The sequence below is a fragment of the Schistocerca serialis genome, chromosome 1 (genome assembly GCF_023864345.2).
Source record: "Schistocerca serialis cubense isolate TAMUIC-IGC-003099 chromosome 1, iqSchSeri2.2, whole genome shotgun sequence".
Lineage (NCBI taxonomy): Eukaryota > Metazoa > Arthropoda > Insecta > Orthoptera > Acrididae > Schistocerca > Schistocerca serialis.
The window spans coordinates 7,771,326-7,798,306 of record NC_064638.1 but is presented as its reverse complement, the minus strand read 5'-3'; positions in this window follow the sequence as shown (position 1 = coordinate 7,798,306).

The window sequence follows — 26,981 nt, the reverse complement described above, 5'->3', positions numbered from 1 at the left end:
ATCGTCATCAAGCCGACTTCTCTCCATGGGGATAATGCTGCCTCGGGCACTTTATTGTCGTTCTCCTGTGAGTCTAGATATTTGAATCCGACGCGAAACTGATTGTTAATTGGAAAGTTTAGGGCTTCCTAATGACGATGGAAAACTCAAATTGCGTCGAGATTCAATTCATCGGCCTCCAGCCGGCTTGTCTCCAAAGGGATATCGCTGCCTCGTTCACCACATGGTCCGTCTCCGGTGATTCTACATTTTCGTATCCGACGCAAATCTGATAGTTAATTGTAACGTTCAGGGCCTCCTAATGACGATGGGGCACTCAAATTGCGTCGCGATTCAATACATCGTCCTCCAGCGGGCTGGTCTCCAAGGGGATATTGTTGCCTCGGACACCTTATGGGCAGTCCCCAGTGAGTCTAGATCTTCGAATCCGACGAAAAACTGATAGTTAATTGTAACATTCAGGGCCTCCTAATGACGATGGAACACTCAAATTGCGTCGCGTTCCAATACTTCGTCCTCCACCCGACTTGTCTCCAAGGGTCTATTGCTGCCTCGGGCACCTTATGATCGATATCCAGTGAGTCTAGATTTTCGAACCCGACGCAAAACTGATAGTTAATTGTACCGTTCAGGGCCTCCTAATGATGATGGAATACTCAAATTACGTCGAGATTCAATACATCGTCATCCAGCCGACTTCTCTCCATGGGGATAATGCTGCCTCGGGCTCTTTATGGTCGTTCTCCTGTGAGTCTAGATTTTCGAATCTGACGCATAACTGATAGTTAATTGCAACGTTCAGCGCCCCCTAATGACGATGGAACACTCAAATTGCGTCGAGATTCAATACATCGTCCTCCAGCCGGCTTGTCTCCAAGGGGATATCGCTGCCTCGTTCACCACAAGGTCCGTCTACGGGGATTCTACATTTTCGTATCCGACGCAAAACTGATAGTTAAATGTAACGTTCAGGGTCACCTATTGACGATGTAGCACTCAAATTGCGACGCGATTCATTACATAGTCCTCCAGCGGACTGGTCTCCAAGGGGATATTGTTGCCTCGGACACCTTATGGTCAGCCTCCTGTGAGTCTATATTTTAGAATCCGACGCAAAACTGATAGTTAATTGTATTGTTCAGGGCCTCCCAATGACGATGGAACACTCAAATTGCGTCGAGATTCAATACATCAGCCTCCAGCCGACTTGTCTCCAAGGGGTATTGCTGCCTCGGGCACCATATGGTCCGTCTCAAAAATGATAGTTATTTGCAAGATTCAGCGCCTCCTAATGACGATGGAACACTCAAATTGCGTCGAGATTCAATACATCGGCCTCCACCCGACTTGCCTCCAAGGGTATATTGCTGCCTCGGGCATTTTCTGGTCGTTCTCCTGTGAGTCTAGATTTTCGAATCCGACCCATAACTGATAGTTAATTGCAACGTTCAGCGCCTCCTAATGACGATGGAACACTCTAATTGCGTCGGGATTGAATACATCGGCCTCCAGCCGACTTGGGTCGAAATGTCTATTGCTGCCTCGGGCACCTTGTGGTCGTTCTCCTGTGAGTCTAGATTTTCGAATCCGACCCATAACTGATAGTTAATTGCAACGTTCAGCGCCTCCTAATGACGATGGAACACTCAAATTGCGTCGAGATGTAATACATCAGCCTCCAGCCGACTTGTCTCCAAGGGGACATTGCTGCCTCGGCAACCATAAGGTCCTTCTCCTGTGAGTCTAGATTTTCGATTCCGATGCGAAACTGATAGTTAATTGTAACGTTCAGGACCTCCTAATGACGATGGAACACTCTAATTGCGTCGAGATTGAATACATCGGCCTCCAGCCGACTTGGGTCGAAATGTCTATTGCTGCCTCGGGCACCTTATGGTCGTTCTCATGTGTGTCTCGATTTTCGAATCCGACGCAAAACTGCTAGTTAATTGCAACGTTCAGGGCTCTTAATGACGATGGAACACTCAAATTGCGTCGAGATTCAATACATCGGCCTCGAGCCGACTTGTCTCCAAGGGTCTATTGCTGCATCGAGCACCTTATGGTCGTTCTACTGTGAGTCTAGACTTTCGAATCCGACGCGAAACTGATAGTTATTTGCAACGTTCAGAGCCTCCTAATGACGATGGAACACACAAATTGTTTCGAAAAGCAATACACCGTCATTCAAACCTACTTGTCTCCACAAGTCTATTGCTGCCTCGGGTACGTTATGGTCGTTCTCCTGTGAGTCTAGATTTTAGAATCCGACGGAAAACTAATAGTTAATTGTAACGTTCAGGGCCTCCTAAAGACGATGGAACACTCAAATTGCGTCGAGATTCAATACATCGACATCCAGCCGACTTGTCTACAAGGGGATATTGCTGCCTCTGGCTCCATGTGGTCCGTAACCTGTGAGTCTAGATTTTCGAATCCGACGCGAAACTGATAGTTAATTGTAACGTCAGGGCCTCCTAATGACGATGGGGCACTCAAATTGCGTCGCGATTCAATACATCGTCCTCCAGCGGACTGGTCTCCAAGGGGAAATTTCTGCCTCGGGCACCTAATGGTCAGTCTCCAGTAAGTCTAGATTTTCGATTGCGACGAAAAACTGATAGTTAATTGTAACAATCAGGTTCTCCTAATGACGATGGAACACTCAAATTGCGTCGAGAGTCAATACATCGTCCTCCAGCCGACTTGTCTACAAGGGGATATTGCTGCCTCGGGCTCCATGTGGTCCGTCTCCAGTGAGTGTAGATTTTCGAATCCGACGCAACACTGATAGTTAATTGTAACGTTCAGGGCCTCCTAATGACGATGGAACACTCAAATAGCGTCGAGATTCAATACATCGGCCTCCAGCCGACTTGTCACTAAGGGGCTATTGCTGCATCGGGCACCTTATGGTCCGTCTCCAGTGAGTCTAGATTTTCGATTCCGACGAAAAACTGACAGTTAATTGTAACATTCAGGTTCTCCTAATGACGATGGAACACTCATATTGCGTCGCGATCCAATACATCGTCCTCCAGCCGACTTGTCTCCAAGGGTCTACTGCTGCCACGGGCACCTTATGATCGTTCTGCTGTGAGTCTAGATTTTCGAACCGACGCAAAGCTGATAGTTAATTGTAACGTTCAGGGCCTCCTATTGACGATGGAATACTCAAATTGCGTCAAGATTCAATACATCGTCCTCCAGCCGACTTGTCTCCAAGGGGACATTGCTGCCTCGGGCACCATATGGTCCGCCTCCTGTGAGTCTAGATTTACGATTCCGATGCGAAACTGATAGTTAATTGTAACTTTCAGGGCCTCCTAATAACGATGGAACACCCAAATTGCGTCGAGATTAAATACATCGTCCTTCAGCCGACTTGTCTCCAAGGTTCTATTGCTGCCTCGGGCACCATATGGTCGTTCTCCTTTGAGTCTCGATGTTCGAATCAGACGCAAAACTGTAGTTAATTGCAACGTTCTGGGCCTCCTAATGAGGATGGAACACTCAAATTGCGTCGAGGTTGAATACATCGTCCTCCAGCCGACTTGTCTCCAAGGGGTATTGCTGCCTCGGGCACCATATGGTCCGTCTCCTGTGAGTCCAGATTTTCGAATCCGACGCAAAAATGATTGTTAATTGCAACGTTCAGCGCCTCCTAATGGCGATGGAACACTCAAATTGCGTCGAGAGTCAATACATCGTCCTCCAGCCGACTTGTCTCCAAGGCGATATCGCTGCCTTGGGCACCACATGGTATATCTCCTGTGAGTCTAGATTTTCGAATCCGACGCAAAACTGATAGTTAATAGCAACGTTGAGGGCCTCCTAATGACGATGGAACACTCAAATTGCTTCGAGATTCAATACATCGTCCTTCCGCCGACTTGTCTCCAAGGTTCTAATGCTTCCTCGGGCCCTTATGGGCGTTCCCCTGTGAGTCTAGATTTTCGAATCCGTCGCATAACTGATAGTTAATTGCAACGTTCAGCGCGTCCTAATGACGATGGAACACTCAAATTGCGTCGAGATTCAATACATCGGCCTCCAGCCGACTTGTCTTCAAATGTCTATTGCTGCATCGGGCACCTTGTGGTCGTTCTCCTGTGAGTCTAGATTTTCGAATACGACGCATAACTGATAGTTAATTGTAAAGTCAGGGCCTCCTAATGACGATGGAACACTCAAATTGGGTCGACATCCATACATCGTCCTCCCGCCGACTTGTCTCCAAGGGGATATTGCTGCCTTGGGCACAACATGGTCCATCTCCGGTGATTCTACATTTTCGAATCCGTCGCAAAACTGATAGTTAATTGTAACGTTCAGGGCCTCCTAATGACGATATAACACTCCAATTGCGTCGAGATTCAATACATTGGCCTCCAGCCGACCTGTCTCCAACGGTCTATTCCTGCCTCGGGCACCTTATGGTCGTTCTCCTATGAGTCTAGATTTTCGAATCCGACGCATAACTGGTAGTTAATTGCAACGTTCAGCGCCTCCTAATGACGATGGAACACTCAAATTGCGTCGAGATACAATACATCGGCCTCCAGCCGACTTGTCTCCAAATGTCTATTGCTGCTTCGGGCACCTTGTGGTCCTTCTCCTGTGAGTCTAGAATTTCGAATCCGACGCAAAACTGTTAGTTAATTATAACGTTCAGGACCTCCTAATGACGATGGAACACTCAAATTGCGTCGAGATTCAATACATCTTCCTTCAGCCGACTTGCTCCCCGGGCACCTTATGGTCGTACTCCAGTGAGTCTAGATTTTCGATTCCGATGCGAAACTGATAGTTAATTGTAACATTCAGGGCCTCCTAATGACGATGGAACACTCAAATTGCGTCGAGATTCAATACATCGTCCTCCAGCCGACATGTCTCCAAATGTCTATTGGTTCCTCGGGCACCTTGTGGTCGTTCTCCTGTGAGTCTAGATTTTCGAATTCGACGCATAACTGATAGTTAATTGTAACGTTCAGGGCCTCCTAATGACGATAGGGCACTCAAATTGCTTCGCGTTCAATACATCGTCCTCCAGCGGACTGGTCTCCAAGGGGATATTGCTGCCTTGGGCACCTTGTCGTCGTTCACCTGTGAGTCTAGATTTTCGAATACGACGCTTAACTGATAGTTAATTGTAAAGTTCAGGGCCTCCTAATGACGATGGAACACTCAAATTGCGACGAGATTCAATACATCGTCCTCCAGCCGACTTGTCTCCAAGGGGACATTGCTGCCTCTGGCACCATATGGTTCTTCTCCTGTGAAACTAGATTTTCGATTCCGATGCGAAACTGATAGTTAATTGTAACGTTCAGGGCCTCCTAATGACGATGGAACACTCAAATTGCGTTGAGATTCAATACATCATCCTTCAGCCGACTTGTCGCCAAGGTTCTATTGTTGCCTCTGGCACCTTATGGTCGTTCTCCTGTGAGTCTCGATTTTCGAAACCGACGCAAAACTGATAGTCAATTGCAACGTTCAAGGCTTCCGAATGACGATGGAACACTCAAATTGCGTCGAGGTTCAATACATCGTCCTCCAGCCGACTTGTCTCCAAGGGGTATTGCTACCTCGGGCACCATATGGTCCGACTCCTGTGAGTCTAGATTTTCGAATCCGACGCATAACTGATAGTTAATTGCAACGTTCAGCTCCTCCTATTGACCATGTAACACTCAAATTGCGTCGAGATTCAATACATCGGCCTCCAGCCGACTTGTCTCCAAATGTCTGTTGCTGCCTCGGGCAGCTTGTGGTCGTTCTCCTGTGAGTCTAGATTTTCGAATACGACGCATAACTGATAGTTAATTGTAAAGTTCAGGGCCTCCTAAAGACGATGGAACACTGAAATTGCGTCGAGATTCAATACATCGTCCTCCAGCCGACTTGTCTCCAAGGGGACATTGCAGCCTCGGGCACCATATGGTCCTTTTCCTGTGAGTCTAGATTTTCGATTCCGATGCGAACCTGATAGTCAATTGTAACGTTCAGGGCCTCCTAATGACGATGGAACACTCAAATTGCATCGAGATTTAATACATCGGGTTCCAGCCGACTTGTCTCCGAATGTCTATTGCTGCCTCGGGCACCTTGTGGTCGTTCTCCTGTGTGTCTAGATTTTCGAATCCGACGCAAAACTGGTAATTGTAACGTTCAGTGCCTCCTAATGACGATGAATTACTCAAATTGCGTCGAGATTCACTACAACGTCCTTCTGCCGACTTGTCTCCAATGTTCTATTGCTGGCTCGGGCACCTTTTGGTCGTTCTCCTGTGACTCTAGATTTTAGAAACCGATGCAAAACTGATAGTTAATTGTAAGGATCAGGACATCTTAATGACGATGGAACACTCAAATTGCGTCGAGATTCAATACATCGTCCTCCAGCCGACTTGTCTCGAAGGGAATATCGCTGCCTTGTGCACCACATGGTCCATCTCCTGTGAGTCTAGATTTTCGAATCCGACGCGAAACTGTTTGTTAATTGTGACGCACATGGCTTCCTAATGACGATGCAACACTCAAATTGCGTCGATTTCCAATACATCGTCATTCAGCCAACTTCCTCCATGGGGATTTTGCTACATCGGGCACCTTATGGTCGTTCTCCTGTGACTCTACATTTTAGAAACCGACGCAAAACTGATAGTTAATTGTAACGTTCAGGGATTCTTAATGACGATGGATCACTCAAATTGCGTCGAGATTCAATAAATCCTCCTCCAGCCGACTTGTCTCCAAGGGGATATTGCTGCCTTGGGCACCACATGGTCCATCTCCGGTGATTCTACATTTTCGAATCCGACGCAAAACTGATAGTTAATTGTCACGTTCAGGGCCTCCTAATGACAATGGAACACTCAAATTGCAGCGAGATTCAATACATTGGCTTCCAGCCGACTTGTCTCCAAGGGTCTATTCCTGCCTCGGGCACCTTGTCGTCGTTCTCCTGTGAGTCCAGATATTTGAATCCGACGCTAAACGGACTGCTAATTGTAACGTTCAGAGCCTCCTAATGATGATGGAACACTCAAATTGCTTCGAGATTCAATACATCGTCCTCCAGCCGACTTGTCTCCAAGGGGAATATTGCTGCCTCGGGCACATATAGTCCTTCTCCTGTAAGTCTAGAATTTCGATCCGACGCAAAACTGATTGTTAATTGTAACGTTCAGGACCTCCTAATGAGGATGGAACACTCAAATTGCGTTGAGAATCAATACATCGTCCTTCAGGCGACTTGTCTCCAAGGTTCTATTGTTGCCACAGGTACCTTATGGTCGTTCTCCTGTGAGTCTCGATTTTCGAAACCGACGCAAAACTGATAGTCAATTGCAACGTTCAAGGCCTCCGAATGACGATGGAACACTCGAATTGCGTCGAGGTTCAATACATCGTCCTCCAGCCGACTTGTCTCCAAGGGGTATTGCTTCCTCGGGCACCATATGGTCCGACTCCTGTGAGTCTAGATTTTCGAATCCGACGCAAAAATGATAGTTAATTGTAACGTTCAGCGCCTCCTAATGACGATGGAACACTCAAATTGCGTCGAGAGTCTTAACATCGTCCTTCAGCCGACTTGACAACAGGGGGATTTATCTGCCTCAGGCTCCATGTGGTCCGTCTCCTGTGAGTCTATTTTTTCGAATCCGACGCGAAACTGATAGTTAATTGTAACGTTCAGGGCCTCCCAATGACGATGGAACACTCAAATTGCGTCGAGATTCAATACATCGGCCTCTAGCCGACTTGTCTCCAAGGTTATATTGCTGCCTCGGGCACCCTATGGTCGTCCTTCTGTGAGTCTAGATTTTCGAATCCGACGCATAACTGATAGTTAATTGCAACGTTTAGCGCCTCCTATTGACCATGTAACACTCAAATTGCGTCGAGATTCAATTCATCGGCCCCTAGCCGACTTGTCTCCAAATGTCTATTGCTGCCTCGGGCAGCTCGTGGTCGTTCTCCTGTGAGTCTAGATTTTCGAATACGACGCATAACTGATAGTTAATTGCAACGTTCAGCGCCTCCTAATGACGATGGAACACTCAAATTGAGTCGAGATTCAATACATCGGCCTCCAGCCGACTTGTCTCCAAGGTTAGACCACATGGTTGGGCACCACATGATCCATATCAGGTGATTCTACATTTTCGAATCCGACGCAAACTGATAGTTAATTGTAACGTTCAGGGCCTCCTAATGACGATAGGGCACTCAAATTGCGTCGCGATTCAATACATCGTCCTCCAGCGGACTGGTCTCCAAGGGGATACTGCTGCCTCTGGCACCTTATGGTCCGTCTTCAGTGAGTCTAGATTTTCGAATCCGACGCATAACTGATAGTTAATTGCAACGTTCAGCGCTTCCTAATGACGATGGAACACTCAAATTGCATCGAGACTCAATACATCGGACTCCAAATGACTTGTCTCCAAATGTCTATTGCTGCCTCGGGCACCTTGTGGTCGTTCTCCTGTGAGTCTAGATTTTCGAATACGACGCGTAACTGATAGCTAATTGTAAAGTTCAGGGCCTCCTAATGACGATGAAACACTCAAATTGCGTCGAGATTCAATACATCGTCCTACAGCCGACTTTTCTCCAAGGGTCTATTGCTGCCTCGGGCACCTTATCGTCGTTCTCCTGTGAGTCTCGATTTTGGAATCCGACGCAATACTGATAGTTAATTGCAACGTTCAGCGCCTCCAATTCACCATGTAACAATCAAATTGCGTCGAGATTCAATTAATCAGCCTCCAGCCGACTTGGCTCCAAATGTCTATTGCTGCCTCGGGCAGCTTGTGGTCGTTCTCCTGTGAGTCTAGATTTTCGAATACGACGCAAAACGGACTGCTAATTGTAACGTTCAGAGGCTCCTAATGATGATGGAACACTCAAATTGCGCCGAGATTCAATACATCGTCCTCCAGCCGACTTGTCTCCAAGGGGGATATTGCTGCCTCGGGCACCATATGGTCCGTCCCCTGTGAGTCTAGATTAACGAATCAGACGCATAACTTGTAGTTAATTGTAACGTCCAGGGCCTCCTAATGTCGATGAAATGAAATGAGCGTTTGGCGTCATTGGCCGGGAGGCCCCTCGCGAGGCAGGTCCGGCCGCCATATCGCAGGTCTTATTACATTCGGCGCCACATTGGGCGACCTGCACGCCGGATGGGGATGAAATGATGATGAACACAACACAACACCCAGTCCTTGAGCGGAGAAAATCTCCGACCCAGCCGGGAATCGAACCCGGGCACAGAGGACTTCAATCCGTCACGCTGACCACTCAGCTACTGGGGCGGACTCCTAATGTCGATGGAACACTCAAATTGCGTAGAGATTCAATACATCGTACTTCAGCCGACTTGTCTCCAAGCGTCCATTGCTCCCTCGGGCACCTTATGGTCGTTCTCCTGTGAGTCTACATTTTCGATTCCGACTTATAACTGATAGTTGATTGCAACGTTCAGGGCATCCTAATGCCGATGGAACACTCAAATTGCGTCGAGATTCAATACATCGTCCTTCTGCCGACTTGTCTTCAAGGTTCTATCGCTGCCTCGGGGACCTTTTGGTCGTTCTCCTGTGAGTCTAGATTTTCGAATCCGACGCAAACTGATAGATAATTGTAACGTTCAGGGCCTCCTAATGACGATGGAACACTCAAATTGTGTCGAGACACAATACATTGTCCTCCAGCCGACTTGTCTCCAAGGGGATATTGCTGCCCTGGGCACCACATGGTCCATATCCGGTGATTCTACATTTTCGAATCCGACGCAAAACTGACAGTTAATTGTAACGTTCAGGGCCTCCTAATGACGATAGGGCACTCAAATTGCGTCGCGATTCAATACATCGTCCTCCAGCGGACTGGTCTCCAGGGGGATATTGCTTCCTCGGGCACCTTATGGTCCGTCTCCAGTGAGTCTAGATTTTCGAATTCGACGCATAACTGATACTTAATTGCAACGTTCAGCGCCTCCTAATGACGATGGAACACTCAAATTGCGTCGAGATTCAATACATCGTCCTCCAGCCGACTAGTCTCCAAATGTCTATTGCTGCCTCGGGCACCTTGTGTTCGTTCTCCTGTGAGTCTAGATTTTCGAATACGACGCATAACTGATAGTTAATTGTTAAGTTCAGGGCCTCCTAATGACGATGGAACACTCAAATTGCGTCGAGATTCAATACATCGTCCTCCAGCCGACTTTTCTCCAAGGGTCTATTCCTGCCTCGGGCACCTTATCGTTGTTCTCCTGTGAGTCCAGATTTTCGATTCCGATGCGATACTGATAGTTAATTATAACGTTCAGGGCATCCTAATGACGATAGAACACTCAAATTGCGTCGAGATTTAATACATCGTCCTTCAGCCGACTTGACTCCAAGGGGATATTGCTGCCTCGGGCACAATATGCTCCGTCCCCTGTGAGTCTAGATTAACGAATCAGACGCATAACTTGTAGTTAATTGTATCGTCCAGGGCCTCCTAATGTCGATGGAACACTGAAATTGCGTCGAGATTCAATTCATCGTCCTCCAGGGGACTTGTCTCCAAGGGGATTTTGCAGCCACGGGCACCATATATTCCTTCTACTGTGAGTCAAGAATTTCCAATCCGACGCACAACTGATAGTTAATTGTAACGTTCACGACCTCCTAATGACGGTGGAACACTCAAATTGCGTCGCGATTCAATACATCGTCCCCCAGCCGACTTGACTATATGGGGATATTGCTGCCTCGGGCACCTAATGGTCGTTCTCCTGTGAGTGTAGATTTTCGAATCCGACGCGAAACTGATTGTTAACTGTAACGTTCAGGGCTTCCTAATGACGATGGAACACTGAAATAGCGTCGAGATTCAATACATCGTCAATCAGCCGACTTGTCTCCAAGCGACTATTGCTGCCTCGGGCACCTTATGGTCGTTGTCCTGTGAGGCATGATTTTAGAATCCGACGCAAAACTGATAGTTAATTGTAACGTTCAGTTCCTCCTAATGACGATGGAACACTCAAATTGCTTCGAGATTCAATACGTCGGCCTCCAGCCGACTTGTCTCCAAGGGGACATTGCTGCCTCGGGCACCATATGGTCCTTCTCCTGTGAGTCTAGACTTTCGATTCCGATGCGAAACTGATAGTTAATTGTAGCGTTCAGGGCCTCCTAATGACGATGGAACACTCAACTTGCGTCGAGATTCAATACATCGTCCTCCAGCCGACTTGTCTCCAAGGGTCTATTGCTGCCTCGGGCACCTTATGGACGTTCTCCTGTGAGTCAAGATTTTCGAATCCGACGCATAACTGATAGTTAATTGTAACGCTCAGCGACTCCTAATGACGATGGAACACTCAAATTGGGTCGAGATTCAATACCTCGTCCTCCAGCCGACTTGCCTCCATGGGTATATTGCTGCCTCGGGCACCATATGGTCCGTCTCCTGTGAGTCTAGATTTTAGAATCCGACGCGTAACAGATAGTTAATTGTAACGTTCAGGGCCTCCTAATGACGATGGAACACTCAAGTTGCGTCGAGATTCAATACATCGTCCTCCAGCCGACTTGTCTCCAAGGGGAGACCACATGGTTGGGTACCACATGGTCCATATCCAGTGATTCTACATTTTCGAATCCGACGCAAAACTGATAGTTAATTGTAACGTTCAGGGCCTCCAAATGTCGATAGGGCACTCAAATTGCGTCGCGATTCAGTACATCGTCCTCCAGCGGACTGGTCTCCAAGGGGATATTGCTGCCTCTGGCACCTTTTGGTCCGTCTCCAGTGAGTCTATATTTTCGAATCCGACGCATAACTGATAGTTAATTGCAAAGTTCAGCGCCTCCTAATGACGATAGAACACTCAAATTGCGTCGAGATTCGATAGATCGGCCTCCAGATGACTTGTCTCCAAATGTCTATTGCTGCCTCTGGCACCTTGTGGTCGTTCTCCTGTGAGTCTAGATTTTCGAATACGACGCATTACTGTTAGTTAATTGCAAAGTTCAGGGCCTCCTGATGACGATGGAACACTCAAATTGCGTCGAGATTCAATACATCGTCCTCCAGCCGACTTGTCTCCAAGGGGTATTGCTGCCTCGGGGTCCTTGTGGTCCGCCTCCTGTGAGTCTAGATTTGCGAATCCGACGCGAAACTGAAGATAATTGTAACGTTCAGGGCCTCCTAATGGCGATGGAACACTCAAACTGCGTCGAATTTCAATACATCGTCATTCAGCCGACTTGTCTCCAGGGGTCTATCGCTGCATCGGGCACCTTGTGATCGTTCTCCTGCGAGTCTAGATTTTAGAATCCGACGCAAAACTGATAGTTAATTGTACCGTTCAGGGCCTCCTAATGACGATGGAACACTCAAATTGCGTCGAGATTCAATACATCGTCCTCCAACCGACTTGTCTCCAAGGGAACATTGCTGCCTCGGGCACCATATGGTTCTTCTGCTGTGAGTCTAGATTTTCGATTCCGATGCGAAACTGATAGTTAATTGTAACGTTCAGGGCCGCCTAAAGACGATGCAACACTCAAATTGCGTCGAGATTCAATACATCGGCCTCCAGCCGACTTGTCTCCAAATATCTATTGCTGCCTCGGGCACCTTGTGTTCGTTTTCTTGTGAGTGTAGGTTTTCGAATCCGACGCATAACTGATAGTTAATTGTAAAGTTCAGGGCTTCCTAATGACGATGGAACACTCAAATTGCGTCGAGATTCAATACATCGTCCTCCAGCCGACTTGTCTCCAAGGGGATATCGCTGCCTCGGGCACCAAATGGTCCGTCTCCGGTAATTCTACATTTTCGAATCCGACGCAAAACTGATAGTTAATTGTAACGTTCAGGGCATCCTAATGACGATAGAACACTCAAATTGCGTCGAGATTTAATACATCGTCCTTCAGCCGACTTGACTCCAAGGGGATATTGCTGCCTCGGGCACAATATGCTCCGTCCCCTGTGAGTCTAGATTAACGAATCAGACGCATAACTTGTAGTTAATTGTAACGTCCAGGGCCTCCTAATGTCGATGGAACACTGAAATTGCGTCGAGATTCAATTCATCGTCCTCCAGCCGACTTGTCTCCAAGGGGATTTTGCAGCCACGGGTACCATATATTCCTTCTACTGTGAGTCAAGAATTTCCAATCCGACGCAAAACTGATAGTTAATTGTAACGTTCACGACCTCCTAATGACGGTGGAACACTCAAATTGCGTCGCGATTCAATACATCGTCCCCCAGCCGACTTGACTCCATGGGGATATTGCTGCCTCGGGCACCTAATGGTCGTTCTCCTGTGAGTGTAGATTTTCGAATCCGACACGAAACTGATTGTTAACTGTAACGTTCAGGGCTTCCTAATGACGATGGAACACTGAAATAGTGTCGAGATTCAATACATCGTCAATCAGCCGACTTGTCTCCAAGCGACTATTGCTGCCTCGGGCACCTTATGGTCGTTCTCCTGTGATGCATGATTTTAGAATCCGACGCAAAACTGATAGTTAATTGTAACGTTCAGTTCCTCCTAATGACGATGGAACACTCAAATTGCTTCGAGATTCAATACGTCGGCCTCCAGCCGACTTGTCTCCAAGGGGACATTGCTGCCTCGGGCACCATATGGTCCTTCTCCTGTGAGTCTAGATTTTTGATTCCGATGCGAAACTGATAGTTAATTGTAACGTTCAGGGCCTCCTAATGACGATTGAACACTCAACTTGCGTCGAGATTCAATACATCGTCCTCCAGCCGACTTGTCTCCAAGGGTCTATTGCTGCCTCGGGCACCTTATGGACGTTCTCCTGTGAGTCAAGATTTTCGAATCCGACGCATAACTGATAGTTAATTGTAACGCTCAGCGACTCCTAATGACGATGGAACAGTCAAATTGGGTCGAGATTCAACACCTCGTCCTCCAGCCGACTTGTCTCCATGGGTATATTGCTGCCTCGGGCACCATATGGTCCGTCTCCTGTGAGTCTAGATTTTAGAATCCGACGCGTAACAGATAGTTAATTGTAACGTTCAGGGCCTCCTAATGACGATGGAACACTCAAGTTGCGTCGAAATTCAATACATCGTCCTCCAGCCGACTTGTCTCCAAGGGGAGACCACATGGTTATGTACCACATGGTCCATATCCAGTGATTCTACATTTTCGAATCCGACGCAAAACTGGTAGTTAATTGTAACGTTCAGGGCCTCCAAATGTCGATAGGGCACTCAAATTGCGTCGCGATTCAATACATCGTCCTCCAGCGGACTGGTCTCCAAGGGGTTATTGCTGCCTCTGGCACCTTTTGGTCCGTCTCCAGTGAGTCTAGATTTTCGAATCCGACGCATAACTGATAGTTAATTGCAACGTTCAGCGCCTCCTAATGACGATGGAACACTCAAATTGCGTCGAGATTCAATACATCGGTCTCCAGATGGCTTGTCTCCAAATGTCTATTGCTGCCTCTGGCACCTTGTGGTCGTTCTCCTGTGAGTCTAGATTTTCGAATACGACGCATTACTGTTAGTTAATTGCAAAGTTCAGGGCCTCCTGATGACGATGGAACACTGAAATTGCGTCGAGATTCAATACATCGTCCTCCAGACGACTTTTCTCCAATTGTCCATTGCTGCCTCGGGCACTTTCTGGTCGTTCTCCTGTGAGTCTCGATTTTCGAATCCGACGCAATACCGATAGTTAATATGCAATTTTCAGGGCCTCCTAATGACGATGGAACACTCAAATTGCGTCGAGGTTCAATACTTCGTCCTCCAGCCGACTTGTCTCCAAGGGGTATTGCTGCCTCGGGGTCCTTGTGGTCCTCCTCCTGTGAGTCTAGATTTACGAATCCGACGCGAAACTGAAGATAATTGTAACGTTCAGGGCCTCCTAATGGCGATGGAACACTCAAACTGCGTCGAATTTCTATACATCGTCATTCAGCCGACTTGTCTCCAAGGGTCTATCGCTGCATCGGGCACCTTGTGATCGTCCTCCTGCGAGTCTAGATTTTAGAATCCGACGCAAAACTGATAGCTAATTGTACCGTTCAGGGCCTCCTAATGACGATGGAACACTCAAATTCCGTCAAGATCCAATACATCGTCCTCCAGCCGACTTGTCTCCAAGGGAACATTGCTGCCTCGGGTACCATATGGTTCTTCTGCTGTGAGTCTAGATTTTCGATTCCGATGCGAAACTGATAGTTAATTGTAACGTTCAGGGCCGCCTAAAGACGATGGAACACTCAAATTGCGTCGAGATTCAATACATCGGCCTCCAGCCGACTTGTCTCCAAATATCTATTGCTGCCTCGGGCACCTTGTGTTCGTTTTCCTGTGAGTCTAGGTTTTCGAATCCGACGCATAACTGATAGTTAATTGTAAAGTTCAGGGCTTCCTAATGACGATGGGGCACTCAAATTGCGTCGCGATTCAATACATCGTCCTCCAGCGCGCTGATCTCCAAGGGGATATTGCGGCCTCGGGCACCTTATGGTCCGTCTCCTGTGACTCTAGATTTTCGAATCCGACGAAAAACTGATAGTTAATTGTAACATTAAGTGCCTCCTAATGACAATGGAACGCTCAAATTGCGTCGCGATCCAATACATCTTCCTCCAGCCGACTTGTCTCCAAGGGACTATTGCTGCCTCGGGCACCTTATGATCGTTTTCCTGTGAGTCTAGATATTCGAATCCGATACGAAACTGATAGTTATTTGTAAGGTTCAGGGCCTCTTAATGACGATGGAACACTCAAATTGCTTCGAGATTCAATACATCGTCCTCCAGCCGACTTGTCTCCAAGGGTCTATTGCTGCCTCGGGCACCTTATGATCGTTTTCCTGTGAGTCTAGATTTTCGAATCCGATACGAAACTGATAGTTATTTGTAAGGTTCAGGGCCTCTTAATGACGATGGAACACTCAAATTGCTTCGAGATTCAATACATCGTCCTCCAGCCGACTTGACTCCAAGGGGATATTGCTGCCTCGGGCACCTTATGCTCGTTCTTCTGTGGGTCTACATTTTCGACCCCGACGCAAAACTGATAGTTAATTGTAACGTTCAGGGCCTCCTAATGACGGTGGAATACTCAAACGGCGTCGTGATTCAATATATCGTCCTCCAGCCGACTTCTCTTTATGGGGATATTGCTGCCTCGGGCACCTAATGGTCGTTCTCCTGTGAGTGTAGATTTTCGAATCCGACGCGAAACTGATTGTTAACTGTAACGTTCAGGGCTTCCTAATGACGATCTAACACTCAAATTGCGTCGAGATTCAGTACATCGGCCTCCAGATGACTTGTCTCCAAATGTCTATTGCTGCCTCTGGCACCTTTTGGTCGTTCTCCTGTGAGGCATGATTTTAGAATCCGAAGCAAAACTGATAGTTAATTGTAACGTTCAGTTCCTCCTAATGACTATGGAACACTCAAATTGCTTCGAGATTCAATACGTCGGCCTCCAGCCGACTTGTCTACAAGGGGACATTGCTGCCTCGGGCACCATATGGTCCTTCTCCTGTGAGTCTTGATTTTCGATTCCGATGCGAAACTGATAGTTAATTGTAACGTTCAGGGCCTCCTAATAACGATGGAACACTCAACTTGCGTCGAGATTCAATACATCGTCCTCCAGCCGACTTGTCTCCAAGGGTCTATTGCTGCCTCGGGCACCTATTGGACGTTCTCCTGTGAGTAAAGATTTTCAAATCCGACGCATAACTGATAGTTAATTGTAACGCTCAGCGACTCCTAATGACGATGGAACACTCAAATTGCGTCGAGATTCAATACCTCGTCCTCCAGCCGACTTGTCTCCATGGGTATATTGCTGCCTCGGGCACCATATGGTCCGTCTCCTGTGAGTCTAGATTTTAGAATCCGACGCGTAACTGATAGTTAATTGTAACGTTCAGGGCCTCCTAATGACGATGGAACACTCAAATTGCGTCGAGATTCAATACATCGTCCTCCAGCCGACTTGTCTCCAAGGGGAGACCACGTGGTTGGGCACCACATGGTCCATATACAGTGATTCTACATTTTCGAATCAGACGCAAAACTGATAGTTAATTGTAACGTTCAGGGCCTCCTAATGACGATCTAACACTCAAATTGCGTCGAGATTCAGTACATCGGCCTCCAGATGACTTGTCTCCAAATGTCTATTGCTGCCTCTGGCACCTTTTGGTCGTTCTCCTGTGATGTAGATTTTCGAATACGACGCATTACTTATAGTTAATTGTACAGTTCAGGGCCTCCTGATGACGATGGAACACCCAAATTGCGTCGAGATTCATACATCGTCCTCCAGACGACTTTTCCCCAATTGTCTATTGCTGCCTCGGGCACTTTCTGGTCGTACTCCTGTGAGTCTCGATTTTCGAATCCGACGCAATACCGATAGTTATTTGCAATTTTCAGGGCCTCCTAATGACGATGGAACACTCAAATTGCGTCAAGATTCAATACATCGGCCTCTAGCCGACTTGTCTCCAAATGTCTATTGCTGCCACGGGCACCTTGTGTTCGTTCTCCTGTGAGTCTAGATTTTCGAATACGAGGCATAACTGATAGTTAATTGTAAAGTTCAGGGCCTCCTAATGACGATGGAACACTCAAATTGCTTCGAGATTCAATACATCGTCCTCCAGCCGACTTTTCTCCAAGGGTCTATTGCTGCCTCGGACACATTATGGTCGTTCTCCTGTGAGTTTAGATTTTCGAATCAGACGCATAACGGATAGTTAATTGTAACGCTCAGCGCCTCCTAATGACGATGGAACACTCAATTGGCGTCGATATTCAATGCATCGTCCTCCAGCCGACTTCTCTCCAAGGGTCTATTCCTGCCTCGGGCACCTTATCGTAGTTCTCCTGTGAGTCCAGAAATTCGAATCCGACGCAAAACGGACTGCTAATTGTAACGTTCAGTGCCTCCTAATGATGATCGAACACTCAAATTGCGTCGAGATTCAATACATCGTCATTCAGCCGACTTGTCTCCAAGAGTCTATTGCTGCCTCGTGCACATTATGGTCGTTCTCCTGTGAGTCTAGATTTTAGAATCCGACGCAAAACTGATAGTTAATTGTCACGTTCAGGGCCTCCTATTGACGATGGGACACTCAAATTGTGTCGAGATTCTATACATCGTCCTCCAGCCGACTTGTCGCAAGGGGACATTGCTGCCTCGGGCACCATATGGTCCTTCTCCTGTGAATCTAGATTTTCGATTCCAATGCGAAACTGATAGTTAATTGTAACGTTCAGGGCCTCCTAATGACGATAAACCACTCACATTGCGTCGAGAGTCAATACATCGTCTTCCAGCCGACTTGTCTACAAGGGGATATTGCTGCCTCGGGCACCTTGTGGTCCGTCTCCGGTGAGTCTAGATTTTCGAATCCGACGCAAAGATGATAGTTAATTGTAACGTTCAGGGCTTCCTAATGACGATGGAACACTCAAATTGCGTAGCGATTCAATACATCGTCCTCCCGCCGACTTGTCTCCCACGTGATATTGCTGCCTCGGGCACCATGTGGTCCGTCTGCTGTGATTCCAGATTTTCGAATCCGACGCAAAAATGGTAGTTAATTGTAACGTTCAGGGCCTACTAATGACGAAGGAACACTCAAATTGCGTCGAGGTTCAATACATCGTCCTCCAGCCGACTTGTCTCCATGGGTCTATTGCTGCCTGACGACCCGCGTGGTCGTTCTCCTGTGAGACTATATTTTCGAATCCGACGCATAACTGATAGCTAATTGTAACGTTCAGGGCCTCCTAATGAGGATGGAACACTGAAATAGCGTCGAGATTCAATACATCGTCCTTCAGCCGACTTGTCTCCAAGCGTCCACTGTTGCCTCGGGCACCTTATGGTCGTTCTCCTGTGAGTCTACAATTTCAATTCCGACACATAACTGATAGTTAATTGTAACGTTCAGGGCCTCCTAATGACGATGGAACACTCAAATTGCGTCGCGATTCAATACATCGTCCTCCAAGCGACTTGTCTCCAAGGGTCAATTGCTGCCTTTGGCACCTAATGGTCTTGCTCCTTTGAGTCTAGATTTTCGTATCCGACGCAAAACTGATATTTAATTGTAACGTTAAGTGCCTCCTAATGACGATAGAACACTAAAATTGCGTCGAGATCCAATACATCGCCCTCCCGCCGACTTGTCTCCAACGGGATATTGCTGCCTCGGGCACCATGTGGTCCGTCTCCTGTGAGTCAAGATTTTCGAATCCGACGCAAAAATGATAGATAATTGTAACGTTCAGGGCCTCCTAATGACGATGGAACAGTCAAATTGCGTCGAGAGTCAATACATCGTCATCCAGCCGACTTGTCTTCAAGGGGATATTGCTGCCTCGGGCTCCATGTGGTCCGTCTCCTGTGAGTCTAAATTTTCGAATCCGACGCAAAAATGATAGTGAATTGTAACGTTCAGCGCCTCCTAATGACGATGGAACACTCAAATTGCGTCGAGAGTCAATACATCGTCTTCCAGCCGACTTGTCTACATGGGGATATTGCTGCCTCGGGCTCCATATGGTCCGTCTCCTGTGAGTCTAGATTTTCGAATCCGACGCAAAAATGATATTTAATTGTATCGTTAAGGGCCTCCTAATGACGATGGAACACTCACATTGAGTCGACATTTAATACATCGTCCTCTAGCCAACTTGTCTCCAAGGGGATATTGCTGCCAGGGGCTCCATGTGGTCCTTCTCCAGTGAGTCTAGATTGTTGAATCCGACGCGAAACTGATAGATAAATGTAACATTCAGCGCCTCCTAATGACGATGGAACACTCAAATTGCGTCGAGAGTCAATACATCGTATTCCAGCCGACTTGTCTCCAACGTAATATTGCTGCTTGGGGCACCATGTGGTCAGTCTCCTGTGAGTCTAGATTTTCGAATCCGACGAATAAATGATATTTAATTGTAACGTGCAGGGCTTCCTAATGACGAAGGAACACTCAAATTGCGTCGAGATTCAATACATCGTCCTCCAGCTGACTTGTCTCCAAGGGTCTATTACTGCCTCGGGCACCTTATGGTCGTTCTCCTGTGAGTCTAGATCTTTTGATCCGACGCATAACTGATAGTTAATTGTAACGTGCAGGACCTCCTAATGACGATAGAACACTCAAATTGCGTCGAGATCCAATACATCGCCCTCCCGCCGACTTGTCTCCAACGGGATATTGCTGCCTCGGGCACCATGTGGTCCGTCTCCTGTGAGTCAAGATTTTCGAATCCGACGCAAAAATGATAGATAATTGTAACGTTCAGGGCCTCCTAATGACGATGGAACACTCAAATTGCGTCGAGAGTCAATACATCGTATTCCAGCCGACTTGTCTCCAACGTAATATTGCTGCTTGGGGCACCATGTGGTCAGTCTCCTGTGAGTCTAGATTTTGGAATCCGACGTAAAAATGATATTTAATTGTAACGTTCAGGGCCTCCTAATGACGATGGAACACTCAAATAGCGTCGCGATTCAATACATCGTCCTGCAGCCGACTTGCCTCCAACGGTCTATTGCTGCCCCTGGCACCTAATGGTCTTGCTCCTATGAGTCTAGATTTTTGAATCCGACACATAACTGAAAGTTAATTCTAACGTTCAGGGCCTCCTAATGACGATGGAACATTAAAATTGCGTCGAGATTCAATACATCGTCCTCCAGCCGACGTGTCTCCAATGGGATATTGCTGCTTCGGGCACCTTATTCTCGTTCTCCTGTGAGTCTAGATTTTCGAACCCGACGCAAAAATGATAGTTAATTGTAACGTACAGGGCCTCCTAATGACGATGGAATACTCAAACTGCGTCGAGATTCAATACATCGTCCTCCAGCCGACTTCTCTCCATGGGGATACTGCTGCCTATGGCACCTTTTGGTCGTCCTCCTGTGAGTGTAGATTTTCGAATCCGACACGAGACTGATTGTTAATTGTAACGTTCAGGGCTTCCTAATGACGAAGGAACACTCAAATTGGGTCGAGATTCAATACATCGGCCTCCAGCCGACTTGCTGCCTCGGACACCTTATGGTCATTCTCCTGTGAGTCTAGATTGTCGAATCCAAAGCATAACTGATAGTTAATTGTAACGTCCAGGGCCTACTAATGACGATGGAACACTCAAATTCCGTCGACATTTAATACATCGGCCTCCAGCCGACTTGCTGCCTCGGACACCTTATGGTCATTCTCCTGTGAGTCTAGATTTTCGAATCCAAAGCATAACTGATAGTTAATTGTAACGTCCAGGGCCTACTAATGACGATGAAACACTCAAATTGCGTCGAGATTCAATACATCGTCCTCCAGCCGACTTGTCTCCTAGGGTCTATTGCTGCCTGGGGCACCGCATGGTCGTTCTCCTGTGAGTCTACATTTTCGAATCCGACGCATAACTGATAGCTAATTGTAACGTTCAGGGACTCCTAATGACGATGGAACACTGAAATAGCGTCGAGATTCAATACATCGTCCTTCAGCCGACTTGTTTCCAAGCGTCCATTGATGCCCCGGGCAACTTATGGTCGTTCTCCTGTGAGTCTACATTTTCGATTCAGACACATAACTGATAGTTAATTGTAACGTTCAGGGCCACCTAATGACGATGGAACACTCAAATTGATCGAGATTCAATACATCGTCCTCCAGCCGACTTGCCTCCAAGGGTCTATTGCTGCCTCTGGCACCTAATGGTCTTGCTCCTGTGAGTCTAGATTTTCGAATCCGACGCAAAACTGATATTTTGTTGTATCGTTAAGGGCCTCCTAATGACGATGGATCACTCAAATTGCGTCGACATTTAATACATCGTCCTCCAGCCGACTTGTCTCCAAGGGGATATTGCTGCCTGGGGCACCATGTGGTCCTTCTCCTGTGAGTCTAGATTGTCGAATCCGACGCGAAACTGATAGTTAATTGTAACATTCAGCGCCTCCAAATGACGATGGAACACTTAAATTGCGTAGAGATTCAATACAGCAGCCTCCAGCCGACTTGTCTCTAAGGGTCTATTGTTGCCTGGGGCACCGCATGGTCGTTCTCCTGTGAGTCTAGATTGTCGAATCCGACGCGAAACTGATAGTTAATTGTAACGTCCAGGGCCTCCTAATGACGATGGAACACTCAAATTGCGTCGAGATTCAATACATCGCCCTCCAGCCAACTTGTCTCCAAGGGTCTATTGCTGCCTGGGGCACCGCATGGTCGTTCTCCTGTGAGTCTATATTTTCGGATCCGACGCATAACTGATAGATAATTGTAACGTTCAGGGCCTCCTAATGAGGATGGAACACTGAAATAGCGTCGAGATTCAATACATCGTCCTTCAGCCGACTTGTCTCCAAGCGTCCAGTGTTGCCTCGGGCACCTTATGGTCGTTCTCCTGTGAGTCTACATTTTCGATTCCGACACATAACTGATAGTTAATTGTAACGTTCAAGGTCTCCTAATGACGATGGAACACTCAAATTGATCGAGATTCAATACATCGTCCTCCGGCCGACTTATCTCCAAGGGTCAATTGCTGCCTTTGGCACCTAATGGTCTTACTCCTTTGAGTCTAGATTTTCGTATCCGACGCAAAACTGATATTTAATTGTAACGTTAAGGGCCTGCTAATGACGATGGAACACTCAAATAGCGTCGAGATTCAATACATCGTCCTCCAGCCGACTTGTGTCCAAGGGGATATTGCTGCCTCGGGCACCATATGGTACGTCTCCTGTGAGTCTAGATTTTCGAATCCGAAGCAAAACTTGTAGTTAATTGTTACGTTCAGGGCTTCCTAATGACGATGGAACACTCAAATTGCGTCGAGAGTCAATACATCGTCTTCCAGCCGACTTGTCTACAAGGGGATATTGCTGCCTCGGGCTCCATGTGGTCCGTCTCCTGTGAGTCTAAATTTTCGAATCCGACGCAAAAATGATAGTGAATTGTAACGTTCAGCGCCTCCTAATGTCGATGGAACACTCAAATTGCGTCGAGAGTCAATACATCGTCTTCCAGCCGACTTGTCTACAAGGGGATTTTGCTGCCTCGGGCTCCATGTGGTCCGTCTCCTGTGAGTCTAGATTTTCGAATTCGACGCAAAAATGATATTTAATTGTAACGTTCAGGGCCTCCTAATGTCGATGGAACACTCAAATTGCGTCGCGATTCAATACATCGTCCTCCAGACGACTTGCCTCCAAGGGTCTATTGCTGCCTCTGGCACCTAATGGTCTTGCTCCTGTGAGTCTAGATTTTCGAATCCGACGCAAAACTGATATTTAATTGTATCGTTAAGGGCCTCCTAATGACGATGGAACACTGAAATGGCGTCGAGATTCAATACATCGTCCTTCAGCCGACAGGTCTCCAAGCGTCCATTGCTGCCTCGCGCACCTTATGGTCGTTTTCCTGTGAGTCTACATTTTCGATTCCGACACATAACTGATAGTTAATTGTAACGTTCAGGGCCTCCTAATGACAAATAACTGTTAGTTAATTGTAACATTCAGGGCCTCCTAACGACGATGGAGCACTCCAATTGCGTCGAGATTCAATACATCGTCCTCCAGCCGACTTTTCTCCATGGGTCTACTGCTACCTCGGTCACCTTATCGTCGTACTCCTGTGAGTCCAGATATTCGAATCCGACGCAAAACGAACTGCTAATTGTAACGTTCAGAGCCTCCTAATGACTATGGAACACTCAAATTGCGTCGAAATTCAATACATCGTCCTCCAGCCGACTTGCCTCCAAGGGGATATCTCTGCCTCGGGCACCATATAGTCCTTCTCCTGTGAGTCTAGAATTTCGATCCGACGCAAAACTGATAGTTAATTGTAACGTTCAGGGCCTCCTAATGACGATGGAACACTGAAATAGCGTCGAGATTCAATACATCGTCCTCCAGCCGACTTGTCTCCAAGGGTCTATTGCTGCCTCGGGCACCTTATGGTCGTTCTCCTGTGAGTCTAGATTATCGAATCTGACGAATAACAGATAGTTAATTGTAACGTTCAGCGCCTCCTAATGACGAAGGAACACTCAAATTGCGTCGAGATTTAATACTTTAATACATCGGCCTCCAGCCGACTCGGTGACTCGGACACCTTACGGTTGTTCTCTTGTGTGTCTAGATTTTCGAACCCGAAGCATAACTGATAGTTAATTGTAACGTCCAGGGCCTCCTAATGACGATGGAACACTCAAATTGCGTCGAGATTCAATACATCGCCCTCCAGCCAACTTGTCTCCAAGGGTCTATTGCTGCCTGGGGCACCGCATGGTCGTTCTCCTGTGAGTCTATATTTTCGGATCCGACGCATAACTGATAGATAATTGTAACGTTCAGGGCCTCCTAATGACGATGGAACACTGAAATAGCGTCGAGATTCAATACATCGTCCTTCAGCCGACTTGTCTCCAAGCGTCCAGTGTTGCCTCGGGCACCTTATGGTCGTTCTCCTGTGAGTCTACATTTTCGATTCCGACACATAACTGATAGTTAATTGTAACGTTCAAGGTCTCCTAATGACGATGGAACACTCAAATTGATCGAGATTCAATACATCGTTCTCCAGCTGACTTGTCTCCAAGTATCAATTGCTGCCTTTGGCACCTAATGGTCTTACTCCTTTGAGTCTAGATTTTCGTATCCGACGCAAAACTGATATTTAATTGTAACGTTAAGGGCCTGCTAATGACGATGGAACACTCAAATAGCGTCGAGATCCAATACATCGTCCTCCAGCCGACTTGTGTCCAAGGGGATATTGCTGCCTCGGGCACCATATGTTACGTCTCCTGTGAGTCTAGATTTTCGAATCCGAAGCAAAACTTGTAGTTAATTGTTACGTTCAGGGCTTCCTAATGACGATGGAACACTCAAATTGCGTCGAGAGTCAATACATCGTCTTCCAGCCGACTTGTCTACAAGGGGATATTGCTGCCTCGGGCTCCATGTGGTCCGTCTCCTGTGAGTCTAAATTTTCGAATCCGACGCAAAAATGATAGTGAATTGTAACGTTCAGCGCCTCCTAATGTCGATGGAACACTCAAATTGCGTCGAGAGTCAATACATCGTCTTCCAGCCGACTTGTCTACAAGGGGATATTGCTGCCTCGGGCTCCATGTGGTCCGTCTCCTGTGAGTCTAGATTTTCGAATTCGACGCAAAAATGATAGTTAATTGTAACGCTCAGGGCCTCCTAATGTCGATGGAACACTCAAATTGCGTCGCGATTCAATACATCGTCCTCCAGACGACTTGCCTCCAAGGGTCTATTGCTGCCTCTCTCACCTAATGGTCTTGCTCCTGTGAGTCTAGATTTTCGAATCCGACGCAAAACTGATATTTAATTGTATCGTTAAGGGCCTCCTAATGACGATGGAACACTGAAATGGCGTCGAGATTCAATACATCGTCCTTCAGCCGACAGGTCTCCAAGCGTCCATTGCTGCCTCGCGCACCTTATGGTCGTTTTCCTGTGAGTCTACATTTTCGATTCCGACACATAACTGATAGTTAATTGTAACGTTCAGGGCCTCCTAATGACAAATAACTGTTAGTTAATTGTAACATTCAGGGCCTCCTAACGACGATGGAGCACTCCAATTGCGTCGAGATTCAATACATCGTCCTCCAGCCGACTTTTCTCCATGGGTCTACTGCTACCTCGGTCACCTTATCGTCGTACTCCTGTGAGTCCAGATATTCGAATCCGACGCAAAACGGACTGCTAATTGTAACGTTCAGAGCCTCCTAATGACTATGGAACACTCAAATTGCGTCGAAATTCAGTACATCGTCCTCCAGCCGACTTGCCTCCAAGGGGATATCTCTGCCTCGGGCACCATATAGTCCTTCTCCTGTGAGTCTAGAAATTCGATCCGACACAAAACTGACAGCTAATTGTAACGTTCAGGGCCTCCTAATGACGATGGAACACTGAAATAGCGTCGAGATTCAATACATCGTCCTTCAGCCGACTTGTCTCCAAGCGTCCATTGTTGCCTCGAGCACCTTATGGTCGTTTTCCTGTGAGTCTACATTTTTAATTCCGACACATAACTGATAGTTAATTGTAACGTTCAGGGCCTCCTAATGACGATGGAACTCTCAAATTGATCGAGATTCAATACGTCGTCCTCCAGCCGACTTGTCTCCATGGGTCTACTGCTACCTCGGCCACCTTATCGTCGTTCTCTTGTGAGTCCAGATATTCGAATCCGACGCAAAACGGACTGCTAATTGTAACGATCAGAGCCTCCTAATGATGATGGCAGACTCAAATTGCGTCGAGATTCAATACATCGTCCTTCAGCCGACTTGTCTCCAAGGGGATATTGCTGCCTCGGGCACCATATAGTTTTTCTCCTGTGAGTCTAAAATTTCAAATCCGACGCTAAAGTGATAGTTAACAGTAACGTTCAGCACCTCCTAATAACGAGGGAACACTCAAATGGCGTCGCGATTCAATACATCGTCCTCCAGGCGACTTGTCTCCAACGGACAATTGCTGCCTGTGGCACCTAATGGTCTTGCTCCTTTGGGTCTAGATTTTCGTATCCGACGCAAAACTGATATTGAATTGTAACGTTAAGGGCCTCCTAATGACGATGGATCACTCAAATAGCGTCGAGATTCAATACATCGTCCTGCAGCCGACTTGGCTCCAAGGGGATATTGCTGCCTCAGGCACCATATGGTCCGTCTCCTGTGAGTCTAGATTTTCGAATCCGACGCAAAACTGATATTTAATTGTATCGTTAAGGGCCTTCTAATGTCGATGGAACACTCAAATTGCGTCGACATTTAAAACATCGTCCTCCAGCCGACTTGTCTCCAAGGGGATATTGCTGCCTTGGGCACCATGTGGTC